This window comes from Triturus cristatus, chromosome 8, assembly GCF_964204655.1.
Source record: "Triturus cristatus chromosome 8, aTriCri1.1, whole genome shotgun sequence".
Classification (NCBI taxonomy): Eukaryota; Metazoa; Chordata; class Amphibia; order Caudata; family Salamandridae; genus Triturus; species Triturus cristatus.
The window spans coordinates 122887527-122914801 of record NC_140591.1 but is presented as its reverse complement, the minus strand read 5'-3'; positions in this window follow the sequence as shown (position 1 = coordinate 122914801).

Sequence of the window (27275 nt, the reverse complement as noted above, 5' to 3'; positions counted from 1 at the left end):
ACTTATTTAACAAGCTCCATGATTCATCAGGATGTTTAAACAGATCATTCTTATTTTTAACAAAACATCGTCTCAACCTTAGGCATGACATAGTGCAAGATTTAAATAATCCAAATTATTTATATTCATTTCATTCTTTAAATTGCACATCCCCTATTCCATTCAATACAAGGGATTTTATTGCCCCTTTCCTCAGTATGTTATCATAGAAATTTTCCATAGTCTGATACCTTATATTCCCCTCCATCTTTTGTTACGCCCACCTCTTCTGTACTCTCCCAAGGCCTATTTTGTGTGCTATTTCATGTGGCTGCTCCCCCCTTTGACTCAATTCCTAGATCCCTCAACCAAATTAAAAACATAACCATTTATTCTTCTGTTATCTCAAATGAATTTACGAAAACAACTTCAATTGAATAATCTTAACTCTCTCTGATGTCAGCCTCCTAATGGCCTTCCATACTAAAATCCTACAGCCATATTCGACCCATGACTATTATTCAAAGCCCCCAGCATAACTCAGACTCTTCTCACCTTTTTTCAATAATATTGGTGAGCACATCCAGGGTGCATTGATTCATATGCAGGCTGTACAGTTCGACTAAAGAAACTTATTTCTGCATCAACGACAAAGGAGAAAACACATTCTAAACCAATCAAATCAATCCCCTCATTATTCAAAAAATCTTCTTTCCAAACTCTCTGACCAAGTACCTGTGAAAGTTCAAGCGGCTTCACTGCCTGAAAACGTCTCTCACCGCAGTCTGTCCAAAACTCTTGCTTCTCATATTCACCCACCCCGCTCTTTCAGTTATAAAGGACAGGGCAGCCAATCACTGTGCACCTTTTCTGAACCGTTAATTAATTCCCCAGTTCCCTCTCTGGTCCGCTATTGCACCCAGTACGTCAACCTCATTACTTGTGAGCAGCAATCCTGCTCTTCCGCATTGCCACTCCCATCCACTCCACATTCATACTCTATTTATAGCTCCCAATCACATCGCGCTACTCCTGGCCCAGCCATTTGCTAACAAAATTCGTGCTACGTTCGTGATCTCAGTTATTTTATGAATTCCTTTCATTCCAGGTCCGCTATTCCAACTAATACGTAGGCTTCATTACCGATAAGTAGCAGCCCTGCTCTTCGCATCAATGCTATCATCCAATCCGCTTTGTTCTCATATTTACAATGGCCAATCCCAGCGCGCCGATTCAAGCCGCGTTCTGTTTCACAGTATCACCCCCCCGGCTCAATTAGTCCTGACCGGCAGGGCAACCAATCACTGCGCTCCATTACAGCACCATGGGTCAACTGCCCGGTTCCCTCTGTAATCCATATTGTTACCGGTGAGCGGCAGTCCTGTTCTTCAGCTGAATTCCTGTATTATATGCGATATTACCTATTCTATCAGTTTCCTTTCCTCTCAGTTCCGCTATTCCACCACATGCATGGGCTTCATTACCAATAAATCGCGGGCCTGCTCTTCGCATCCATACTATCCTCCAATCCGCTTTATACCTTTCCTCGCTCTTACCAATCACAGTGCACCTATTCACATGCACCAATGTTACTCCCACTCCCAGGTTCCCTCTCTGGTCCGCATTATTACCGGTGAGCTGTAGTTCTGCTCTTCCGCTATGATCCAGTGATATCACCTGTTATATCAGTTCCTTTCCTCTCATGTCCGCTAGTCGCATCCATGCTATTCTCCAATCCGCTTTGTGCCTTTGTCACTTTACCGATTATTACCAATCACCGCGCACCAGTTCAAGTAAACCAATATTACTCCAATGTTCCTATAAAAATCATTATCATGCCTCATTCATCCGTTCCAATCATCTTAAGTTCATTATTCCACTCGTCGTCCTCTATCAAAATATTTTGACATTTCCACCAGTCCATCCAATTATATTCACCCTCAGCTTCTGACCAGTCTGCTGTCTCACCCTCCATGTCTCCACCTCTGAAATTTACGTCCCATGCAACGGTGGCAATATAGAAACAAATATATATACAAAACATTAGCAAACTAAAATATATCCAACTCCTGATGTCTCATTACTGCTCAATATCCCCTTCAGAATGCCATGTCCAGTATATTCCTAACAGTCTGCTCATCAAATTATTCAACATGTTATTCACCCTAATTAACTATTCAAGGAATTCCTATCACATGTACATACTGTTCCATCCCATATTGTCAACCCCTGCTTATCTTCAGGGTCATTATCCAAATTGAAGCACAGAGTACTGGTCAGATTATCTCTATTTGACCTCAATCCTCACTTCTCAATCATCATCAATCACTGAAGTGTTTCAATCCTTTGCTCTGCGTCCAGGAAAAAGCATAATACAATTCAAATTCTCAAACCAAGAAGTAATGGAGTTCAGTGTCACTTTGGACCCTCAAGAGGAACTTCAGTAAGAAGTTCCTGAAGTTTAGAGAAGTTTTGGGCAGCTTTGGAAAAAAAGCTCCTTAATGGGACCGACTCAACTGCAAGAAGCAAGCTGGCCACCTTTAACTGAGAGTCGGCCTGACATGCTGTTTCATCCTACTGAAGGTTCAACTTCTCGAGCTTGACCGGTAGCTACCTGAAAAGCAACCTGGCAGGCCCTCACCGAATCCAGACAGGTAAAGAGCATTGAGGAACCCCGGCAGAAAAAGCTCCAGAAAAGTTTCCAAGTCCAACAGTGTAATCTTGCCCGAGAACTTCTGCGAGGGTTGTCCAGTCAGGGCTCCATCGCGGTCAAGCTGAAACTTTGACTTTGACCCGGGCAAGCGCAACCATAGATTTCTAAGTGCTATATAGTGCTAAATCTTTAAAAATTCATATCTCTGGTTTCCTGCATTGGATTTTTGTTGTTTTGTGTCATTTTGAAGATAAAAATATTTTGTATGTTCATAAATTGGTCTTCTTACGTTCATTCCTCACCCGAATGATAGGGTTTATCTTATTTATGCAGGTTACTGGCATAGATAAGGTTTTATTCCATTTGGACTTTTATTCCTCCGTCGGTAAAAACAGTTCCTAGCGCTGTATCTACACGCATTCCTTTTGACGGTGTCTGTTTATTCACTGCATGTATGTTTCCTGCTTGGGTTTCCAATTAACCCCCTTGCTGTTGATTAAAATTGGTTTGCGTGCGAGCGCATATCGTCACCTGTCCCGTTTCGCTGATGCACAAATAAGGTAAACCCTATAATTTGGGGGAGGAAAGAACGTAAGAGGACAGAGGTTATTAGCCCTGGCCTTTCACACCTACGCCTCAACATTAAGTATTCTTGCATTCCGACCCTATCAGTTAAAAGCTGTTGATAAAGGCTCCGGTCGAAATTATTATATATGAGAGTCACAAATTACAGTCTTGAGAAAGATGGTGTTATAAGACTTTTTTTTTACTTTCATTTTTTATTGACATTTTGTTAAGATTCAAAATATTTCAACAACATAACAGGCCAGTTTGTTGTTACAGCAATATGGAATGTGGCTTAGTCCAAGTTTATACATTGGTACAGAATGCAGTAGTTGGTCACGTCGCGCTTGCATGCACCTTCAATTCATAAGAACATTAACCACCTAAATCCAAATGCTTTTTGACAGCAGTAGTCGAACATATGGGTTTACAGAAAACAGAGTAACATAGTACTTCGCAGGGTTTGTTCAGGTCTAATCAGACATATACAATTATCACCACATTCCTCAAGGCGTTAAAAGCGGGGGTCTGCCCCAGAGCACGTAATACCCGCTAGCCCTCCATATCTATTCCACAGTCTGCGTGTTGCCAGTTTGCTCCGCCCCAGCAAAGTCACTCTGTCCCTGAACCCATGTCAGGAATGATTCCCAAACGTCACGGGCCGGGAAGTGGGGGGCATAAGTTCCCAGAATGTATTTAACTGTGTGTGGCCGTAGGTGACATCGGTAATCCAACCCTTAATCGATGGTGCCCTCCTCCTACCCCAATGCATCACAATTTGGCTCTTAGCAAATAGTAGCAGCAGTGTGTGTAACTTGCGCAGCTTGGGCGGGGTGTCTTTGACATATCCCAATAAACCCAGGATGGGAGAGGGAGCCTCCAACACTCCAACAATGTGGCTCACTGAAGTAAAAACTCTGGACCAATATTCTGCGATCATTGGACAGTCCCATGCCACGTGTAGCAATGAAGCAGGGGAATATTTGCAACGCCAACAACTATCGTCCTCTCTAAGTCCCATACGATGTAGGCCTATGGTGTTCTATAAAATCTGTGCAAATATTTGAAATGAATCAGTCGGAGCCTGTAGTTGGGAGAGAACTCTTTAAGTTGTCCACAACAGAAGTCCCATTGTGCTTCGGTTAGTGGGGTGGGAAGATCTTCGTTCCAATATTGAAAGGATTTAGGCATTACCAATGGGGCAGTGATTTGCATGTGCGTGTAGAGTCGTGTGACAAGTTTACAGGGAGAAGGGGATCTCAACAGGTTTTCCAATGCGGGCAGAGCTGGGGGAGCCACCGGGAAGTCCCCGCAAAGGGCACGACATATCGCTTGTATCTTATGATACAGGAATAGCTCGGAGAAGGGCACCGTCTGACCCTCGTCCACTGTCGGAGGGGGCCTAAATTTGTTTTCGGGAACTAAATCAGCGAAAGTGTGAAGTTGCATTTTCTGTGCTAGTGTCTTACTAATCCCATCTCCGATACAGGGCAGCATTGGGTTCTGTGCCAGCGGGATCGAGGGGCATACAACACTGGGACTCCCGCCCGTTTACTCAGCTCATCCTATGCCCAACGCAGCGTTCCGGTGGTGTCTATATCTCCACAAGGACACAGCGACGATTTATAAATAGCCACTTTAAGCGAGACAGGCGCAACTGCAGCTAGCTCTACTGCCACATGGGGTTGGAAGGGCGTCGGGTGTACCCAAAAGTGCAGGAATTGGGCCTGAGCGCAAATATCACATATTTTGCCCAATTTATCAAAATTCCAGCTAGGCCTCCGAAATGGATAAACTCCCTCAGAATTGGGTCTAGATTCTCCTCCTGGTTAACAAGATAAAGAGTCACGTCATCGGCATACAATGATAGAAGCAGGCTCCTGGAGCTAAACCCTATACCGCGTGCCGTATGATGTTGCCGGATACGGGTAGCCAGAGGCTCCATTGCTATCGAGGACAGTAGCGGGGAAAGGAGGCAGCCTTGCCTTGTGCCGTGCGATATAGGGAATGGATCAGACAGTAATCCGTCCAGCCTGATCCGAGCGCTGGGTAGGGTATATAATACAAAATACAAGAAAAACTGAAGGTCTAAACTTGGATACAACCCAAGGGAACAGCGACTAGGCAAAATGTGAAGTCTTATAAAAAAGAAAAAGAGATCCCATCACCCACCGAAGTGGCTTGTTTCATCATCTGGGAACTCTCAACGAACCTTGCTCTCATAAGGATATTGAGAGTCTAAGGTTTAACAGAGATTAGTGAAAAAATGTTTCTCACATACGATAAAGCAACAAAGCTGTTTTATGGGGTGATGGTTGCAGAGCTGGTGAATATGTGTGACCAAGTGATTTAAAATTGGCTAACAAGACACAAAACAATTTTATTCGGTGCTGTCTTGATGTCAATATAAAAACAGTGCATTTACAGTTTAAACAAATAACTGTAAGATGGATAGGTCTACATGTTTCTGCCCTCGGATATTTGAATCCAGGCTTTCGTCAGGACCTCTGAATGACTTAGCTACTGCAAATAATTTTTGTGTGTCAGTGAAAAACAAAAATTGTAAAATCTGGTTGGTAACGATTTTGCCTAGTCGCTGTTCCCTTGGGTTGTATCCAAGCTTAGACCTTCAGTTTTTCATGTATTTTGTATTTGCATGGGGATTTAAAACTGTTTTAGGTCTTAAAAAATAATCCCTAGGACCCACCTCTTTTTAGAAGAATTTTTGTTACTAGGGTATATAATAACCATATTCGATTAATGAAGATCAGGCTGAACCCCATACGGCCCAGTATGGCAAACAAATATGGCCACTCGAGTGTGTTGAAAGCCTTGGTGGCGTCTAAACAAACCACTGCAGTATGAACCTCTGGGTGCAGATAATGCAAAGCTGAAAAGATAGTACGTAAATTATGAGAAGTCGACCTCCCCGGGATGAACCCTGACTGATCCAGGAGCGCAACCATACGGAGCAGGGGTTGTAGCCGATTCGCAATCAGCTTAGCTAGGATTTTAACGTCCACATTTATCATCGACAGTGGTCTATATGAGTCTACCTCTGATTCTGGCTTCCCAGGCTTTAAAAAAGTAATAATTATGGCTTCCCTCATGAACTTAGGCAGTACTCCCTCCTCCAGAGCCTCCTCATATACTGCCAACAGCCTAGGCACCAATTCCTCAACATATGTTTTGTAAAAAGATGTGATCAAACCGGCAGGTCCAGGGGCCTTATCAAGTGGTAAGCTTTTTATAACCTGGGCGACATCTTCGGTAGTGAACGGGAGATCCATATACTCTCTATGGTTGTTGAACCAAACTAATGCAATCGAGCCCAGAAAGGACTGCATCCCCTCGGGGCAAGTATCCTGGGTGGCCGTTTAGAGGTGGGAGTAAAAAGCAGAGAAATCATTCAGAATTTCTACCTGACGCCTGAAAGCGGTATCTGTTGCGGTGTGTATTTCATGGAAAAACGTGGTGGATCTGGGCGGTCAAATCATACCAGCCAGCGTGCGTCCTGGCCTATCTCTCTGCCCGTACCGCCTCGCCTCTGCATATTTTCCAAGGAACTTAACCTCCCGCTGCGCCTCCTCAGAGAAGACTAGCAGCTTGGCCTTCAGGAGGCCGAAAGTGTCTGGGTCGCCAGTGGAATAAAACCTCTCCTCAAGCTCCCTTATGTGAGCCTCCAGGGAGGCGATCGTGCCTCTAATTGCCTTCAACACTCCTGCCTGTCTGGCAATGCACTGACCTCTAATGACAACCTTAAATGCCTCCCAGAGGGAAGCCTCAGTGTATACCGAACCTGTGTTCAGAGTGAAATACTCAATGATATCCGTCCGTATCTCCTCTTTAAAGGCTTCATCAAGTAGGGCATGTGATGGGAGGTGCCAGGTGAAGGCGCACGGAGGCGAGCTCGGAATTGACAGTTTCAACAAGCATGGACTGTGATCCGACAGTGATCGCGGCATGTGCACTACATCTGAAGTCCAAGAGGCTACATCCTGAGATAGTAGCCAGAAATCCAAGCAGGACCATGCGCTGTGATGATCTGAGATGCAGGTGCCCTCCCTGATCAAGGGGTGTCTGCTACGCCATATGTCGATCAAGTCTCCGTCAGAGATTATAGCCCTCAGGATAGCGCTACCTGTCGGGTGCAAGGAACGGGCAGCTCCCCACCTGTCCAAGTCATCATCTAGGTTAGCATTAAAGTCACCTCCAAACAGTATCGTACTGCAGCCTGTCACCCCGACTTTCGTCCAGATATTGCTAAAATACTCGGGGGAGTCCACATTAGGACCATAAATGGCCACAATAACCATGGAGACACCGCACAAAATCCCTTGTATAAAGGTGTATCTTCCCTCGGGATCAACATGCACCAAACCCTCCCTCCAGTCCAACCCTCGCTTGATCAACACAGCTACCCCGCGCACATAATTGGAATATACAGAGGAGTAAACATTTCCCCACCGGCCATGTCGGAGCCTCTGTGATGGCGTAACATTGAGGTGCGTCTCCTGCAATAAGCAGATATCTATATTATGTCGGGATAGGTAAGCATGGACCTATCTGGATTTTCTACCGTCATTGAGCCCTCAAATGTTCCAAGTAAGGCAATTTAGTGTGTTAGTGAGAATGTGTGCAGTGCTCACTTACAGAACCTATGTGGGCAGTGATGACGAGGTTTCCTCCAACCATGAACTGCACAGTCTAGCCACCAAATTATATCCATGCTGGCAATGAACAATAAAACAAAACCTACCCCCCCCCCCCACCTCCCACTCCAACCCCCCAATCAGGTTGCAGAATACCCACCCTAAAGAAAAAAACCTCAAAGATGTACATATCAAAACAGGGAATCCTCCCATGGGGCCGCAGTGACACCGGCAAACTACCTTGTTCACACAAGGTGGCCGGGAGTACTGCCGATGGTGCTATATGCCCAAGACCCCGGCATCTCATTTCAAAAAAGAACATCATATCAAAGAACACCAGGACTAGGCCTGGGCTAAATTTCCGTTCCGCTCGCGGAAATTGCGATAATTTGACATTTTCGCGTTCCGCGGAGAGCGCGAAAATGTCAAAATTTCGGCATTCCGCAGCTTAGCGATAATTTGTTTCTTGCTCGCGCTGTAAAATAATACATTCTCTCGCGCGCGCGATCGCCTTGCCTCCACGAGATGTTGGATTGTTGGTAGCCATTTGCGCTGTCTCGCGCCCGCAGTAATGTCATTGGTCGCGCGATCACGTCTTTCTTCTCGCGATCATGCACAGCGAGAAGAGTGAAAACAAGATGGCCGTGCGTGCGAGCAACCGCATGGGTAAATTGGCGAGCCGCGACCACGCAGAAAATACCGCAAACGGGCGGGAAAAAAACTTCCGCATCTTCGCGATATTTCTGCGTGTTTGCGGAGATTTTTAACATTTTCGTGATAATTTGCGAAAGTCACTTTCGCAAATTCCGCCCACCCCTAACCAGGACCCATATTAACAGCTGAAGCAACATTCCTCTGGGCCCGCACCTCAACTTTCCAAATTAACAAGCTAGCATACAATATGATACCCATATCAGTCATTGTCAATGAGGTGGTCTCCTGTAGACTTCTCGGCCTCACGGTTGCCTTTGTTTTTCTTGCCCCCCTACATGTTTAGCAAATTTCAATGCAGACTTCGAGTCTGTAAAAAAGTGGGCAGTTCCGTCGAAGGATACTTTCAGCTTGGCTGGGTACAGCAGGGAGTATGGGATCTGTGCCTGCAAAAGGATGCGTTTGGACTGGTGGAATTCCCGCCATGCCGCCTGCTCCGCTGGCGTGAAGTCAGGATAAAATTAGATAGTGTTACCCTTGTGCAGTAGTTGACCTTTCTGTCTAGCTAGCCGAAGCACGAGGTCTCTATCCTGGTAGCTTTGCTATGATGGGCCAGGGTGCCGCACCAACAGTGGGCTTCCACCCCAGCGACCGATGGGCTCTCTCTACCACAAAAACCGAGGAGAGGTGGGGATCAAATAGTTTGTGAAGCAAGTCTGTGATGAAGGTCTCCATTTTAGATATGGCGGTTGTCTCCGAAGATTTTTACGTCGTGACCTCGCCTCCAAATCATCATTCTTAGCCCTGATGATCCCCAGCAGTTTATCCATGTGGAGTAGCTGCTCTTTCGTCTCCACCTGAAATTCATGGAATTCAATATGGCGGTTCTCCAGTGCATCAACACGTGTTTCATGTACCATCACCTGTGATTTAACTGAGTCTAGCTGCGACATCAGGGTGTCCAGTTTCGTGACTTTGTTTCGTAGGCTGGAACGCATCTCTAACATAAGGGTCCGCAGGTACTCACCTTGATCTTCCGCTTGTGTGTCGTGCTGGCTGACCATCTGTGCCTCATGCTCCGACTCCGTATGCCGCGTGGCACGATTATTTTTGAAGGTTAACTTCGGCTGTTTAGCGTCCTGTTTGCCCATGGTTACAGAGGCGCTGGAGGTGCGACAGGGGGGATCCAACTGGGGACACACTGACCAAACTGCACAATAATGTGGCACCACGTCTCTCCGTGCCACCAATGCACAGCTCCTTTGCAATGCAGCGCCGCACGTCAAGCACTCCCCAGCAGCTCCGTGTAGCACGAGCAGATCGCAAGCGAACCAAGTCAGGACTGCGCCACTGAAGTTCCCAGCCTCTCTTTAGACACTATGTAGCACACGGAGCTACCGAAACATTTCAGCATGTGGCCATGGCGTGTTAAATGCAGACAGGCACCTATAGTGTTCACAGTGTTCCTCAGGTGACACATGCAAATTGGAACCTACCCTCACCTACGGGCTCCAAAAATGGCAGCATTGCATCCAGTCGTAGCAAGCACAGCAACTAAGCCAGTGGCCTCCACAGTGGCAGCATGGGAATGTAGGTTGGCATAGACGCCATACGTTGCTCTCCCAGACTTCAGGGGTCTCAGCCAGGGCACATCGGGCAGCTCTCCACACCCCCAGCAGCAGGGCCTCCAGATACGGCCAACACGGCAGCAAACTCACCCCGATCACTACAGCGTCGCCTCTTGCTATCACAACATGGCGGCCTTTCGGTAAGGGGCAGCTCACAGGCCTCACAGCACCTCACTCAGTGTCCAGCACTCGCGGTCGATGCTCAGCCAGCGCAGCCGCCCATTCAGTGCTCACAGCAGGCCCGCAGGGGGATCAACAGCCTCACCAGTATCTCCAGTGGTCACCTCAAAATGGCAGATAGGAACTTGTGTGCAGGGCGCCATAATCTCCCACCTCTTGTGCAGCTCCTACACACATTCAGGGGCTCGTGGGAATTCAGCAGTCCTCCACAGCCTGTCTCCGAAGTATCGCGCCACAAGCCCAAGCCCCGCCGACAGGGAGTGCACAGCCGCTCCTCCGGCAGTTCTCGGCATGCGACCCGCCAGCAGCCGCGGGCTCAATTTTCGCGGCTCTCCATCGTCAGCACAGCCGGGATCTCTCAGTCCTCCAGTGTCTGTGCCACTACTCGCGTATCTCGGCTCCAGGGTGCAAACGGACCGCCGGATTGCCCACACCAGGGTGTCAGACTCTAGTTACGGTTCTTTACTACACAGGAACAGAGATGCTAGTTCCCAAATCCACCCCAACAGCCATCCAGAGCTTAGAGTGACAAGTCTCTAGAGTGGCTATCTAGGGGAAGGGGGAAAATGGAGAAAATAACAAAAGAGAGAAGAGACTGTTCTGCGGCTTCCTTCAGGAGTCCGTCCAGCAGACTTCTATTGCTGAAGAGGTAACCTGTAGACAAGAGTTATTGTTATCATAAAACTTTTAGTCCTTAACTTCTCTTATCTCTTAACCCCTATTGCCTTATTTCCTTACCATGCCAATTCCAGAACTCAGCTTCTCTTCTATTTCTTTTATTTCTTTTATGCGTGTGCCTTTTAATTCCTTAACTATATTCTTCGTCTGCAATTAAAAAGGAAACAGCTAGAACCCAAAGTTTATCTGCCTCATGTGAATCTTTCTCCCTGTGCTTCTTACTTACTTTCCTATTTTTTCTTTTCACTCTTCTATGTTTTATCTTCCTTGGTATCTGTCTTAGTTCACAGTTTCTTTTTTCTTTTTGCACACCTGCAATATATTTACATTTATCTGTTAAGAACTTCTGCTCTCTTTTAACTTGGTATTATTTATTTTAATTTGGTATTCTACTTACTGAGTTTGAGGTCTTTTCCTATTTGTAATTATTCATCTGTGTATTTTAATGTTTTCTCTTCTTATTCTTTTCGTGGTGGTATTTAACTCTCTGTTCTTAGCTACTGTCCGATGACTTATTTCTGTGGTAAGTATTGTTTTATCTTATTCTAATTATTTGTAGTTGCTCAAGAGTTCTAACATGTAATGCGATTCTCTCTTCGTTTTTTCAGGACTTGCCATTACAACTCGTTACCTCTGTGAAGAAATACTGTAGAGCCACTTTCCTCACAGTAAGTTCTATAACACTATAGCTATCAGTAATTTACTTCAGTTCTCTGATGTGACAAATATACACTTGTTAACTTAGCTTCGTTTTCTTTCTCTTCCTTCAGATGCTTCTCTAGATGCTGCTTCCTCTCCCTGACGACTCGGTACGAAATCTTCCCAAAACTGAGATTTGCTGTTCTCCTCAAACATCACTCAACTTCATTGAATTCGGATTACTAACTGGTATCTACAGACTTCCGAAAGCCCTTCAGTTTTGATTATGAAAAGCTTTCAAACAAAACCTGAAACCCTTCTTGTCAGCGCGCTCTGAAGTGCGCACCTGACTCTCTAGAATTCTTGGTGAAGTGCGCAGTTTCTAAGCAGCGCGAGCCTCACCTAGGATTCCAGCGCGTTCTCTGCCAAACACTAGAACGCTAACAGCTACTCGGTTCTGGTGGCCTTTTCCGGCGCCATTTCCGAGTCAGCTCCACCCATGTACCTTCCATAGCTCGGGGTGCACTAACTTTGAGTCTTCGATGCGCGATTAAACCTATCTGTAATCTTGGAGTCCTGATACAGGGTCTGCAGGTGTTCAGCCACGCGTGGGAGAGGTCAGGGCAGTTCAGCAACCATCCGTGGTGCAGGATTTATGTAGGATTTAATCCCGGCAGGCGGAGCGCACACAAAGAGCGGCCATTCCGCTGCGCAGCAGACCACGCCCCCGGTGTTATAAGACTTACCATTGAAACATGTCGATGCACTTTTCTGAAACACAATCCGTGCAAAGGCTGGAATCACAGAACCATAATTATTGCAGTTTCGGACTCCAGTCCTACCTATCGTGAGATCACGGATGTGTGCCTTTCAATGACATATGTTTTTGTCTCTTTGAGGCACTCTCGTTTTTAATTCAGATATTTTTATAAATGTATGTAATGTTTTGAATAGATTCTAGATTTTATGTTAGGAATGCTACTAGTTAGAGACTAGGCATTAAATGATTTATGCACTGTCTGATATCACTATGAAATAATAGATCTATATATTTTTTTAAAACAACTTTTCCAGACTGTTGACCTTGGGTTTATAGTTATATTTCTCGCTTAAGAGTGGTTAGAACTTGAATGTGTATGAATGAAGCTATCAGATGAGTGTGTATCAATTGAGTCTTTAGTGCACCCCAAAGGAAACACTTTTTTTGCAATACAATGGTTTGTTGATGGTATCCCTTCCTGTACATATACAATCTTTAAAGCAAATTCCATTTTGTCACTTTCATGTGTGCTGCAAGAAGCAGCACACATGAAAGTGACAGAATGGCATTTTAGTATTGTTTATGTGCATGGAGGGACACCTTCCTACACATAAACAATCCTCCCCTGCACGCAAACACCCTTGCACTATTGTGCAAGGGTGCCTGCGTTGGTGCTAAGTTGCTAAACTTAGCACCCTCGCAGGGGGAAATGAAAGGCTGCACCACATTCTTATCAATATAGTGCAGCCTTGCGTTTCAGAAGTGGCGGAGAGAGGCATTAAGCCAGGAAGGCTAACCTCTCTCTCTGCCACTTCATTGTACACTATGGGCCATATGTAGATAATTTCTATTTACCGATTCATAAATACCGAATTTTACCGATTCGGTATTTATGAATCGGTAAATAGAATGTAGGTAAACATTCTGTAATTATTACCGAATCGGTAATATTCGGTATTACTGATTCGGTATTTACCGAATCGGTAATAATGCATCCCTTCCAATTCATTCCTATGGGCCTGGAGGCCCATAGGAATGAATGGGAAGCCATTCACTATTACCGATTCGGTAAATACCGAATCGGTAATAGGGGGAGCATATTCATGGGTGGCAGGGTGTCACATTGACACCCTGTTGCACCCCTGAATCGTGCATGTGTGCGCATGTGGGGCACATACATGCCCTAAGGGCATGTATGTCTGCCACATGGCACTTTTCAAAAAGCACAAAATTGCTTTTTAAAAGGTATTCGTTATTTACCATCAACTTGTAGTTGGTGGTAAATAATGAATCCAGAAACCAAAAATGCACTCACTTGAGTGCCCCCTACATAGGATTTCAGGATTCGGTAATTTACCGAATCGGTATTTTGCCGATTTCTTAAAATTCCGATTCGGTAAATTACCGAATCCTGAAATCCAGCCACCTACATCTCAATTGCCTAAATACCGGTCGGTAACGGGATATTTATCGATTTTCGGCCGTTACCGACCGGTATTTAGGTACCTACATATGGCCCTATGTGTTCTAAAATCGAGGGCAAATATGACTTGCCTGAGAGGTCCAAGTCATAAAACAATAGTTCTGGGCTAACAGCCGGGACAATTCACAGAACGATAATAGAAAGCTTGGACACAGGAAATGTTTTTATTGAGGGTTCTGAAGTTGTGTATGGATGCCCTAGCATCCTGGGAGGCTCACCCAGTTATAGGCCTGTTACCCTGGTCTCAGAGCTCTTAAAGTCACTTAATAAGTATATTTGTTCTGCTCTATTCCCAGATTGCTCTTAACGTAGGATCTTCCTTATCGTGTTGGAGCTGCCCTTGCCATAATGGCTGCAAGCCAACATAAAATGTTCCATATCCTCATTCTCACCACAAAGGCATTTTTCTGAAACCTCTAGGTTGCGAATGTTCCTAATTGCACCCTTCCCCGGTGAAAAGTCTACTTTCTCTGTGGTTTGCTACCAGACCAAAGTATTGTTGAGCATGCAGGGGTGGCTCACACAGGCGAATATAGAGACTGGTTTTGAAGTGCCATTGGTAGACGCTATTTTCTGGATCTTTAAGGTCAGTGATTGCTTATTTATTAATGCATTTTACCTCTTGCGTGGCAGCAGGCTTAAGATTTAAAATGGTGATATGCCCAACCTCTCTGCTTCCTTAAGCCATTCAATCACATAGCAATATTTAGGATGCACAGAAAAGTGTTCTTTTTGGACCTCATCAACAAGGTGAGCAGTTCTTGAACTCAGCCTTTTCAATCCATATTTAATGGGGGCTATTTGACATTTAGATTAAATTGAGGAGTTATCACAGACAGGAAGTTTGCTATTAATTTAAGTATTGTTTTCCAAAACGTCTGCTCACAACTTCCTACACATTCTACTTTTAGAGTCCCAACAAACACAGTGCAAGTATTTTGTGAAATCAGGGAAAGGGATTGAGAAACCCCTTTTAATTTAGCACTCACACATCCCCTCTAAGCAATCAATGCCTAACTCACTCAAAGAATTTCCAAAGGCTCCATCAAAAAAGGTCAAATCTACTGTGTTGAAAAGGGCTACCTTCAGCTCTGATAACTTAGCATATATTCTACCCTTACCAGTCTTCCTTACACCACAGCATTGAAAACAGCACTCCAGTAGCTCTTTATCTTTCCATTAAAGAAACCGTGGAGTCCTTTACACCTCCATCCTCTCCCTAGAGAAAACAAAAAGATAGTGAGCTAATCTGTCTGTCATGCTTTGCCCACTATCCCCCTATAGACAGAGACCAGCCATTTGCAAATCAGTCTTGGTTTGGCTCTAATCGGAAGAGTCCAGATAAAACTGGTGGGTCAGGTTCCCTCCAGAAGCAGCCCCTGCCATCACTAGGCCTCAACAGTTAAGCAAAGCATGTTTACCATGGCAGAATGAGCACTGGAGCCTGGACCCATATATGGGCATAGGTGTTGCAATCAGGGCTGTGCACTGAGGAAATGTAAGGTGATGGATGGAATTTTGAATTTATCTCATCTACTGGTAATTACTTGGGGACAAATTCCAGTTCATCCTGTTTTGCCCACCATGACACTATAGAAATAGACCCTCCAATTGCAAATCAGACGTGGTCTGGTTCCAATCAGAACCATCCTTTGTACTTTGAACTTCATCCAGCACTTAGAGAGCTACAGAATCTTTTTAGTCAGTCAAGGGAAATTAATTCACCATTATGAAAGTGATAATAAACTGCATCTTTTTGTCTGCACAAACACATGGACCTTCCCTATTTAGAAACTGCCAATACATTACATGCATGTGAATCCCAAGTCCTGATTTGAAAAAATATTTATGACACAGTCTTCAGTCTCAACACCAATGCCAGCAAAAATGCCCAAGACCAGGACTGTTTCAGTTACATGTAAGTGAACCAATTCTCCCCTCAAATCAGTCAAATTATAAAACCTCTTGGCTTCATCATTAACTTGCACCTATCCTTTAAAATTCAGATTGTAAAGAACACACAGTCATCATTGTGTCTACTCTCTTTCTTGAACAAGGCCATAACCTATCAAACCCTATCATCATAAAGTAAATGATCGAATCACTAAACTTTGATCCCCTCATCAAAAGTGTTCCCATCATTCATCTGCACATCAAGTGATATCACAGGTTTCCTGCCAAAACTCTCTTTAAAAGAAGTCAAGCAAGAGGAATTTATTTCCCATCATCCATCTGCACATGAAGTGACACCACTGGACTTCCCATCTTCCATCTGCACAGAAAGTAATATCACTGGTTGCATGCCAAAACTCTCTTTAAAAGAAGAAGCCAAGTAGGAGGACATACTACATGACTATGCTCTGCACCTGCTCATTATTACAGAAACATGTATAAACATAACCTAAGCACTAGATATGGCTACCACCATCCCTGCTGACTAAAATATTATTAGAAAAGACCATCAGCCCAGGAGTGGAGTCACCATCACATTCAAAGAAACCATCAGCTGCACCACCTACATGGACATCCCCTCCAATGACATGGAACACCTCATTCTCAAGATACAGGTCACAGGCAACTTCTTCCTGGGTGGAACTCTCATATGCAGACCACCTGGACCCCGTACCAATTTTGCAAGCGACAGCACAGACTTCATTGCACCACACAACATCAAAGCTAGCTCCTTCATCCTAATCAGATACCTTAACTTTCACCAAGAAGACCGCACCCACCCAAACTCAACAGCCCTTCTAGAAAACCTCGCAAATCTTGACATCACCCAGCACCTTACTGAACCCACCCACACTGCCGGACACCTATTGGACCTCATTTTCCTCTCAGTCAGCAACATCACAACCGACAAGTCAGCACCTATGACCTGGACAGACCATGCTCCATCAATTTCAGTATACCAATCCTGCACAATCACAGACCTGCCACCACAGGAATCGCCCACTTGAGCTGGAAATGCATCTTAGAAGGCGAGTTGCTTTCACCCTCTCCGAGCATCAGCTCAAGTACAACAGCGATTTGCTGAAAGCCTCACCAGTTGGATCACCACATGCACCGACATCTTGGATCTCCTCAAGCGCAACCCAAAGTCAAGCACCTGACCACAGGCCAGCTGGTACACAGAGGAATTCAGGCTGACAAAACACCAGTGCAAGAACAAGCCAAGAGGACACCCCAGATTAAGACATTTTCAAATCAGCCCTACGATGCTACCACCAGCAGATAAGGTACACCAAGCGCATAGCTCTTCCAAATTCCATCGAACACCAGCACTAACAGCAAAGATTCACCTTCACCATGCCTCCTACCATCTCTAGTGATATCACTCCCTTGCAAGTCTTTTGCAACAAGGTCTTGGGATTCTTCTGTATCAAAATTACCTCCATATACAGCAACTTCGACCCTCAACTGAAATCTATTACCATTGCAACTGAACTTTCCATCACAGCCAATGAATGTACACTGTCCTCATGGCCTGCAGTCACCACTGATGAAATTGCTGCTACCATGAAGACCATCAACTCAGGGGCTCCATCTGATCCTTGCCCTCACCACGCTTTCATCAAAGTACTCCTACCATTCAGTGATGCACAAACACCCATCGCCAATGCCTTCATCAACTCAGTCACATTCGCAGAAACCTGGAAACATGCCACTGTCATGCCCCTGATCAAGAAAAAGTCCACTGACCCAGCCAGAATTTCCTGCATGACTGAAGTCGCTAACTGGATGCAGGCCAACTGTCTCAAGCTCAACTCCCAAAAGACAGACATAGTGATCTTTGGCAAGAAGACCTCACTATGGGAATCCATCTGGTTGGCGAATGAACTTGGACCCACACCGACTGCCAGCACCCACACTAGGAACCTCAGAATTATCATCAACAGCAAACTGGACATCACTGCACAAGTCAATGCCATCACTGCATCCTGCTTCTACACCCTGAAGAAGCTGAGGAAGATCTTCAAATGGTTTCCAAGCAATACAAGAAAAACTGTCACTCATGCCATAGTCACCAGCAAAGTTAAACTATGGGTACAACCTTTGTGCCAGAATCACCAAGCAACTATAGAATTATACAGCAAGACTATTAAAAATACAGAACTAGGAGGCCAGACTCATGCTCAACCTTCCACACATAACTCACATTACACTTCACCTCAGGGAAGTACTCTGACATCCAATACACAAACGCGTTCAAATCAAACTCAGGCCCCACCTACCTGAACAGTTGCATCTCCTTTCACCAACCATACAGACACCTCCGCTCCACAGGACATGTACTTGCAACCATCCAATGCATACATAGAACCCTTATAAGGAGGATGAGTATTCTCTTGCATAGCTTCTTAAGTGTGGAACAACCCTCTCCTCATTAGAGCCCCCAGCTTTCTTCTTGAATTTCATAAGAAGGTGAAGACCTGGATTTTCAATCAACAAACCTACCATCGTTAGGCCTAGGCACACACACCTACTCAGCACCATGATACCCTTGTGAATGATAGTGGGCTTCACAAATAAACATAATATAACAAAGGACAATAAATGTGTCATCCCTGAAAGACCAAGAATGGCTGCCACTTCAAGCTTGTGTCATCTTTAAGACCCGTGCTCACTACGCCACTGGAGCCAAGCTATCCTGGCTGAAGAGGGGTGAAACCCCGAAACCGGTCCTAGGATGCATGATTCCGGTCCAGGGAAGACATGGCTTGGTAGTTCGGGCTGAACTGCTCCCATGAGGCACAGGGTCAAGACTGATTTGCAAATGGCCATGTCTGAACTGGGGTGGCGTGGTGAGCAAAATAACGATGGATTAAACCCAGATCTGTGACTGGGGGTGAATGTTTTGCCAATGTGCAACATTCCGTCCATCATATTGTGTGTTTTGATCTTTAAGACCAGCTGCAGCTAATACAACGCAATAATGAACAGTTACCTCCTCCACCAGGCAGAAAACCCAAAACCAAACTCAAACATTTGTATAAATCAATACATCACATCACCAGAAGCCAAGATAACAGATTGATGATGAAGAAACACCAAAGGGAAAACTAGAACCAATTGTTCTACAGCTATGTGCTCTGAATATTGAGCATGATCAATATCCTCTGTGCATCTGATTGCCCAATTGCTTGTGCAATTCAGGAAATACATGAAGACATACATGTGCAGAAAGCATCTAACTTACTCAAGAGAGGCATCTTCACCATTCCGACCCCCTATTGTGTTACGTACATGATTCTAAATTACCCCCTTTGCAATTATTGTTCTTTGATGACTCAATGGTATGTTATGTTATGTTATGTTATGTTATGTTATGTTATGTTATGGTATGTTATGTTATGTTATGTTATGTTAAAAGCATTTATTAAGCGCGCATACATCAACGGTTTCTTGGCGCTCAGAGAAGGATCACGGCAATGGCAGGGAGATTGCTTTAATCAGTATAAGCTTGAGTGAACAACCAGGTCTTTCGCTGTTTCCTGAACTGGGCCAGAGAAGTCAAAGACCTAATCTCCACCGGAAGGGAGTTCTATAATTGTGGAGCAAGAACGGAGAACCTTAGTCCGCCATGCTTCTTTCGCTTGGCTGTAGGAACTTCCAACAGATTCAAGTGAGAGGATCTAAGATTACGAGAAGGGGTATAGCGGTGCAAACGGGCTGAAATAAAGACCGGACCGCTGCAATGTAAAGCTTTAAAAATGGTGCAACCCATCTTAGAAGCGCAGCGCATGCTCACTGGAAGCCAATGAAGGCTTTTCATTAAAGGAATGACATGATGCCATTTAGGCTGAAAAAAGATCAGTCTGGCCGCCTGGTTCTGAACTAGTTGGAGGCACCTTAGTTGGTATGTTGGGATGCCAACATACAATGAGTTGGCATAATCCAGGCGAGAGATCACTAGAGTGAGAGTGGCCAGAATCATAGCTTCCCAGCTCAAGAATCTACTGATCTTCTTTAGTCTGCGCAACTGAAAGAAACCAGCAGAAACAACCGAGCTAATCTGAGCCTTCATAGATAAATCATTACTGATAATGATCCCCAAACTCTTGGACGAGGCAGCAGGCACAGGGGGATTACCAAGTTTAGGGGGCCAGAAATTAGAATACCACTCCATTGTGTTTAACAATATTCACGCTTAGACCAGGAAAGTGAGTGTGTCGCCAGATTCAGAATAACAGTCACAACTCTTGACTATGGAGCCATTGGTCCTGGGTCGCCCTTGGACCACATTCAATTCTAATTGGATCAGATCCTTGCCAGAACTGCAGACACCAAGACCATCCTACAGTAGGATATTGGCTTAGCAACTGTGTGTCTGGGCAACCTACAGGCTGACCATTGCAGGCTAGTGGGTAGAGTCACAGAGGTGAAAGTCTCGGTGGTGGAACTGAAACCAGGACACTAGGATTTAACCCGGCAGATGGCAGCTCTACCTGATAGGGGGCAGGTTCTTGAGCGCCAGTCCAAAAATGCAGAAGCGCGCAACAGGTGGCACAATATCTGAGTACTGGGATTGCCTGAGGGAACGGAGGGAAACAACTTGGTGATATACCTCAAACGCTGGCTTCAGATTAAGGTCACTCAAAATGGCCTATTCTTCTTGCTTTGTATTGTACTCCACAGGGTATCAGCATGCCCGCTGGAACAGGGTCATCCTCCTCACCCTGTTGTGGTGTGTTTGCTTTACTTCACTTCACATCCTCCTGATGGCATGCACAGTGGGCCCCTTCCTGGTGGCCAACAGTAAATTTTTGATGTTCCCAGTTTTTACTGTTGCAGTGCTAATCAAGCAAGATGGCCCTCCGTACTGAGGGAATACAATATTCCTTGGATAATACTTGATGGAAAAATGCATTTTTACAATGACCCTCAGTAGGCTTGGTACAGGCTGGGCACCTGCAAACCTAGATTGGCTCCACCACCCCGGGCACTCCAGCAGAGGGTGAAGAGACATTCTCTGGGAGTCACCCGTAATAGTCACTGAAATGACCAACTCTGTTCCAGACTGAGCAGGAAAGGGCTGCTGATCTTCAGGCAGTGGCTGAGATTAAAATGGCACAGAGGTCGGCCTCTCGGGCTGGCTCCCGTTCTGAGCAGAAATCTGGACCTTCTGGGTCGAACTACTCACGGGCGGATAGTACCAAATTGCCAGTGGTGACCCTGGGATTCATTGATGAGTGGATTTAACATACCTTGTGGTTGTCTTCTTGGTGTAGTGTAGAACAGGTGGGGGTCTTTGTTGTAGCTTCATCATCCACCTGTATAACCCTGGTCTTTTTCCTCTTGCCCCTCTGAGGGCACGAGGCTGGGGTCTCTTGCTAATAGGATGTGAGTTGGGCTGAGTGTCTGGGTGCCAAACTAGGCCAGGGCCAGCGTGAGAAGGATAGGGTCCCTCTGTCAAGTGACTGGGGGAAAATTTCTCAGGATGAAGATTCAATACTCACAATTTGGGTGGCCGGTCGTTGTTGGGCTGCTCTGGGAATGGGGAGTTTATTATTGGGGGTTTTCATTCTTTGTTGAAAGGGTCACAATCTATGTTGAGGGGGATAGCTTGATCAATGAGGGGGGAGGGACCCATGCATCTACCGGCCACATGCCTGATCAACATTGTGCGCTAAAATTCCTGTCAACATTCAGGGGATGGGCTTGGCCACCAAATACCATAATATCCAATGATACCTGAGGAGCTGAGGGATACAGGTAGCCATGCTCCAGGAAATGCACTTCTCACAATTAGAAGTTGATCAATTGCGCTATTGGTGGCGGGCCTGTTATTTGCCACCTCATACACTGCTTTTGCCTGAGGGGTCCTGATCTGGGTTAGAATGGGGACTCTGTTTGAACCAGTTTCAACTTCCATAAATAGAGAGGGTCACTATGTTCTGATCAAGGAAAGGTTGTTAGGCTGGGACATCACCCTGGGATGCATTTATGCCCTAAACCATGACCAGGTCGCTTTCCTCAACTTTCTTTCTGCCTCTGGTGATGGAAGACCTCTTGTTGGGTGGGGATTTTAACTGCGCCGCTCATGTGCTGCTTGACTGCTCTACCTTGCCAGGCACATCCACTCATAAATCTGCAGGGGGCCTCAAGGACTGGTTGGGGCACATGGCCCTGGCTGATGTCTGGTGGACTCAGCACAAGGAGTTCCGGGATTACTCCTATTACTCATGTATTTATCAGTTACACACCAGGATTGACAGATTTGTTTGCTCCTACAGGTTTAGCCAATATCTACTTAGCACCATATATTGGGGTTGCACTCTTTCCGACCACAGTTGCTTGCGGCTCACTTTTCAGCAGGTTGGGGATCGCTTCCGGTTCACTACATGGAGACTTAACCTGTTGTCCCTGGAGGACTTGTGCTTTTGTGACTCTTTGGGAGGAGCAATTTCTAACTATTTTGACCTTAACCAGGGCTCAGCGTCCTCTGGCCTGATCAAGTGGGAGGCCTTCAAAATAGTGGTCCGTGGACATGGCCCAGGCCAATCAATTGGAGTACAGAAAGAGTTGAATGAGGAACTCCAGACTTTAAATGGGAAACTAGATGAGTTGGATAGTGCCCTAAGCGCAGACAACTCAGCCCTAGATAGGCTCTGAGAACTTCGAGCACACTATAAAGTCACCTGGTAAGGGCTACACTGCCATGATCATAAGGCCTATATAGCAAGAGTGCATAAAGAAGAAGGTCGCATGGACAGATGACGGGCCTGACTGTTTAGAACTGAGGCTTATTGGGCCCCTATTGCACACACTCGGATGAGCAGTAGTGAATCGCTATACTCCCCAGGGGCTATTAACACTTGTTTTGGGAGTACTATGAAGACCTGTATAAGTGCCCAGACCCACTCCCACTCCCACTTGAGAGCCAATTAGCCTTCTTTGACACACTGTTGTTGCATGAGCTCCCTCTGGGCACCAAGAAGGGCTTGGGAGGGCAGGTGTTGGTGCAAGAGATCCATTTTGTCATCACAGAAATGGTGACTGGTAAGACCACGGGCCCCAATGACTTACCTGCGGAGTTTTATTCTACATTTGCTGCAACGTTGTCCCCCCAGCTGTAATTACTATATGCTGACCCTTTGCGACACAAGATATTGCCTGACATGGGACGAGACGCGGTTGTGATCCCTCTCCCCAAGACCAATGCCCAGGAAGACCGTACCTCAGAGTTTGTCCCTTCTCCATGCTCAACATGGATTTCAAGATCCGTATTAAGGTATTGGCCCACGTGCCTCTACCCCATATGCCCACTCTCCTCACCCTATTGTGGTGCACTTGCTTCATTATAAGATGGGGATACCATCTTGCAGAAGGCAAACACAGAGGGCCACTTCATGATCACCAACAGCAAAGTTTCGATGTTACAAGATTTCACTGTTGCAGTACAAACCAAGCGAGCTTTCTTTGAGGAAGCAAAGAGGGCCCTCTGTACTGAGGAACTACACTGTTCCCTGATGTTCCCTGCAAAGCTCCAGATCATGCTTGATGGAAACACACATTTTTGCAATAAACCTCAGGAGTCTTGACCAAAATGGCTTCATCCTGACCCGGAACACCTCGCTCACCCTCTGGCGGGTTTACCATGTAATCCATCATCCGGAGGTACAGTCTCACCTGCCTGCCTTACTGATGTCGGTGGACCTTGAAAAGGCCTTTAACAAATTGCACTGGGACTTCCTGTTTGAAGTCAGGTGGAGGATGGAACTGGACGAGCAGTGGATCAATTGAGTCAGACTCCTGTAAACTGCCCCGACAGTACAAGTTAAGACTGGAAATGTTACATATCCGCTGTCAGGAGCTCCCCGTCCTGTCTGGTATGTTGGCACCTTCAAGGGTCCGTGGTTGCTCATGTTTCTGTCCACTAAGTTGATTTGTTCTTTCCTTTTCTTGACACTGCCAAGGTTGGTTTCTTTGTATTGTATTTTTTGGTGCAATTGCTTGTTTTGCCAATGCGTGTTGTTTTTTGGGTGCTAGCAACAGTGTCACATTATTGGACTTGTGCTGCTGCTAAGCACCAGGCATGCTTATGAGTGTGGCTAAAGTACCTGCCATGCTCATGGACGTGGCTAGCCAAATTTGGCTAGTGATATTTTTTTCACCGCTTCAGGATTTTCTCCTAGCAAATCGGATCATTTATTGTTTGAAATCATTTCATATTTGTATTATGCTTAGTGCTTGGAGTCATTTAATGTTTGAACTAATTTCATATTTTAATTACACTTAGCGCTTGGGGTCATTTTATGTTTAATCTCATAACAGACTTCTGAGAGATTTGTTTCAACACTATTTGCATAGAACTTTGAGATTAAGATGAATATTCTGAACTTGTGCATGGAAGCATCCTGTTACCCCTCTGATCATCATATTGTATTGACACTGGCTTATGTAGCCCTTTGGGCATTGTTCCTAGATGTGAATATTTGTTTATGGGTGTTTTGCGCGAATGAAATGGTGTGTCTAGGTGCCATTGGTTTCCCTAGCTGTAGATGACACATAATCATAGCCAGTGACACCTTATTGGCAGCATTGTTCTCAGAGAACTACTATTTGGATTGTATTCTCCTGCAACCTACAGACGAAGGCTAAGAGAGTATCTCAGCTCCTTTTAAGAACCAGGAGATTAACATAACGCGCTTATTATGAATGTTCTGTGTTTAGTGAGCCTGAGTGGCCCAGAAGTGTCTCTAGTCTGTACTCATCTGTTGCATTTCTTATTTTGTGGAGAAACGCAAGTCCTCAAAAAAGTGATCCTACTCTGCAAACAGATCCCCGTTGAGGGTGCCGGGCTGGATCAGGCTGTTTGGAGTAGCAGTGTTCTTTCTCTTCTTCTCGTCCCATTCCCCTTCCCCTTTGGGACAACTGCCGGAATCCTATAGTGAGTTAAGTAGTGCTGAGAGGTGTTATAGGAGAAGAGATGACACTTAATTGCTCCTGCAGACAACCTCCACTTCAGTTGAGTAGCTGCTCCAAAGTCTTACACCGGCAGCACATGGTCTGCATGGGTACCAGGCAGGGGTGCCCATTGTCCCCTGTCCTATTTGCACTTGCCATTGAGCCTCTTGCTGAACTTTTTAACCTGGGGGGCATGGGCTTAACAGTCAAAAGCCGGCAGCATATTATTTGTTTATATGCTGATGATGTCTTACTTTACCTGTGGGATGGGCCGGTAGACTCCTCATTTGCATTGGACTTTTTGGGGGATTTGAGAAGGTATCTGGTCAAAGGGTTAATAAGGCTACGACCCACATATTGTCAGTGTCCCCAGATGCCCAGTGAACTGTAGATCTTCCCCGGACATGACTTAGTCCCAGTCTTCATTCCATTATTTGTGCATACAGATATTTCACTCCCTGGAGGATTCGCACAAGGGTAATCTTGGAAAGGCTCTCCAGTCCCTGTGTTTTCTTCTGCCGCACTCTTAAACCTCTGCTTATGGCCAGGGTCTTGGTGTCCAAAATGGTTATGTTGCTGCAACTGTCTCATTTCTTTATTAATCTCCCAACGTGGGTACTGGCCTTCTGCTTCCAACAGTGGAATACACTTCTGCGAGAACTGATATGGGATGGGGTTCGCTGTAGGGTATCATTGGAGAGCCTCAGCTGCCCAGGTCCAGTGGATCACCCAATGACTTGTTGGGATGCATCAGGTGGAGATGGGCCCAGCGGGGTCCTCTACCAACATGGGTGCCTTGTTTGCAAAGTCGTTCTGCCTATCCCGGTGTGTCCGAACGTCTGTGGCACGGAAGTGTTGGAAGTGTTGTGTCACAACAATGGCAGGCATGCTGCTTTATGCTCCTGAGCTGCCTCTGGTGAGCCTCCCTCATGGTGACCCCCTATCCTTCTTTTCTGCCAGACAATTATCAGTGTGGATGGATACTGGACTGGTGACGGTGGGCGATTGCTACCAACAGTGAGTTTCGCTCCCTTTTAAAGACCTGGTGGCCAGTTTTGATTTGCCTGCTTGACACTTCCTCATGTACAATGCATTGGCTCGCACATTCCGGGACCTATGGGTCAAGGGCTGCGAAGAGCCTAAGACTCGTGATGTTGCGGCTTTTGGTCTATTTGGGTTCTGCGAGACAACTAGCTACGTGGTTCTACCAATCGTTATCGAGCCGGAGGCCTTTGCTACCATTACATAGGTGCTGGGGGGAGATCATTGAGCGGAAGATCACGGATTCGGAGTGGCAAAAAATTCTGGCTTACCTGAAAAAGATCTCCAGAAACATGAGGTAGAAATGCACTCAGTTTAATTATGTACACAAGACCTATATGATCCCCCACACACTTCAGGTGGTTTACAGTGATGAGCCGGGTGCCTGCCCCAGATGTAGGCATGTATATGCAGATTTCATAAACATGACCTAAAGCTGTCCTGACCTACGTCCCTTCTGGGGCGCGATAGTGGACATGTTAAGTATTACATTGGGGCGCTCCTGTGGGCCCACGCTGGAGGCTTGCTTAGTGGGGTTGTTCCCTAGACCTCATATATGCAAAGTGAGCACCAAGCTTCTGGACCTGGCCCTCGTGCTGGTTAGAAGATGTATAGCTATGGCCTGGAAAATGAGGACAGATCCAGTGGTGGGCACCTGGATGAATGATGTAACACAATGGGCTAGGGCTGGAGAGAGGGATCTAATCCAAGAGCAGGCATTAGGAGTACGGAGTCACACGATCCTGGGGCTGCGGTCAGAGGTTTTGAAAACTTGGGAACACTCAGAGGGGGCCCTTGCAGAGGATTCTACTGACCAGTAGGGTCTACCTATGGTAGGCGAGTATGTTACCCTAGGCGCCTTGGTCGGGAGCCGTGACCCTTAGAGAAGGCTCAGCCCCCAGGGATCGGACAGAATGTGTCACTCAGCCCCTTCACTCCTGAGGTTCAGTTAGACACTCCTGTCATAAGGGAATAACTCCCCGGGTGCTAAACAGCAAATATGGGGCTGCACCTCCTAACCATCTTCTTTTGGTTCCTCTCACTTTCTCTGACTTACTTGATTCTAGCAATCCCTGAACTGGTTTAATAGGCTGTATTTTTATGTTTTCCTTTTCCTCCCTCCCTCTTTCCTTGACACTTTTCTTCTTTAGGCAGTTTAACACCCTTTTTTAAGATTAGCAGTGTATTGTCTTAATGCAAGATAATGTACCATGCCTAATTATGCCTGCTGAATCCTTATGTACCATATTTCTAGACAGAGGTTGACCAATTTTGTGTACTGCAGAGATTCCTTGTGGTTTTGTACGGCTGTGGTTGCTGATTTTCGCATCTATGGCATCGATCCGTTGTTGGATGACAATTAATATAAATGTCATTACAAATATGTTTTCTAGAAAAACAATATATATTCAAGGTAGTTGTTAGAATTGCTGCAAATGCATACACATTTAAAAGC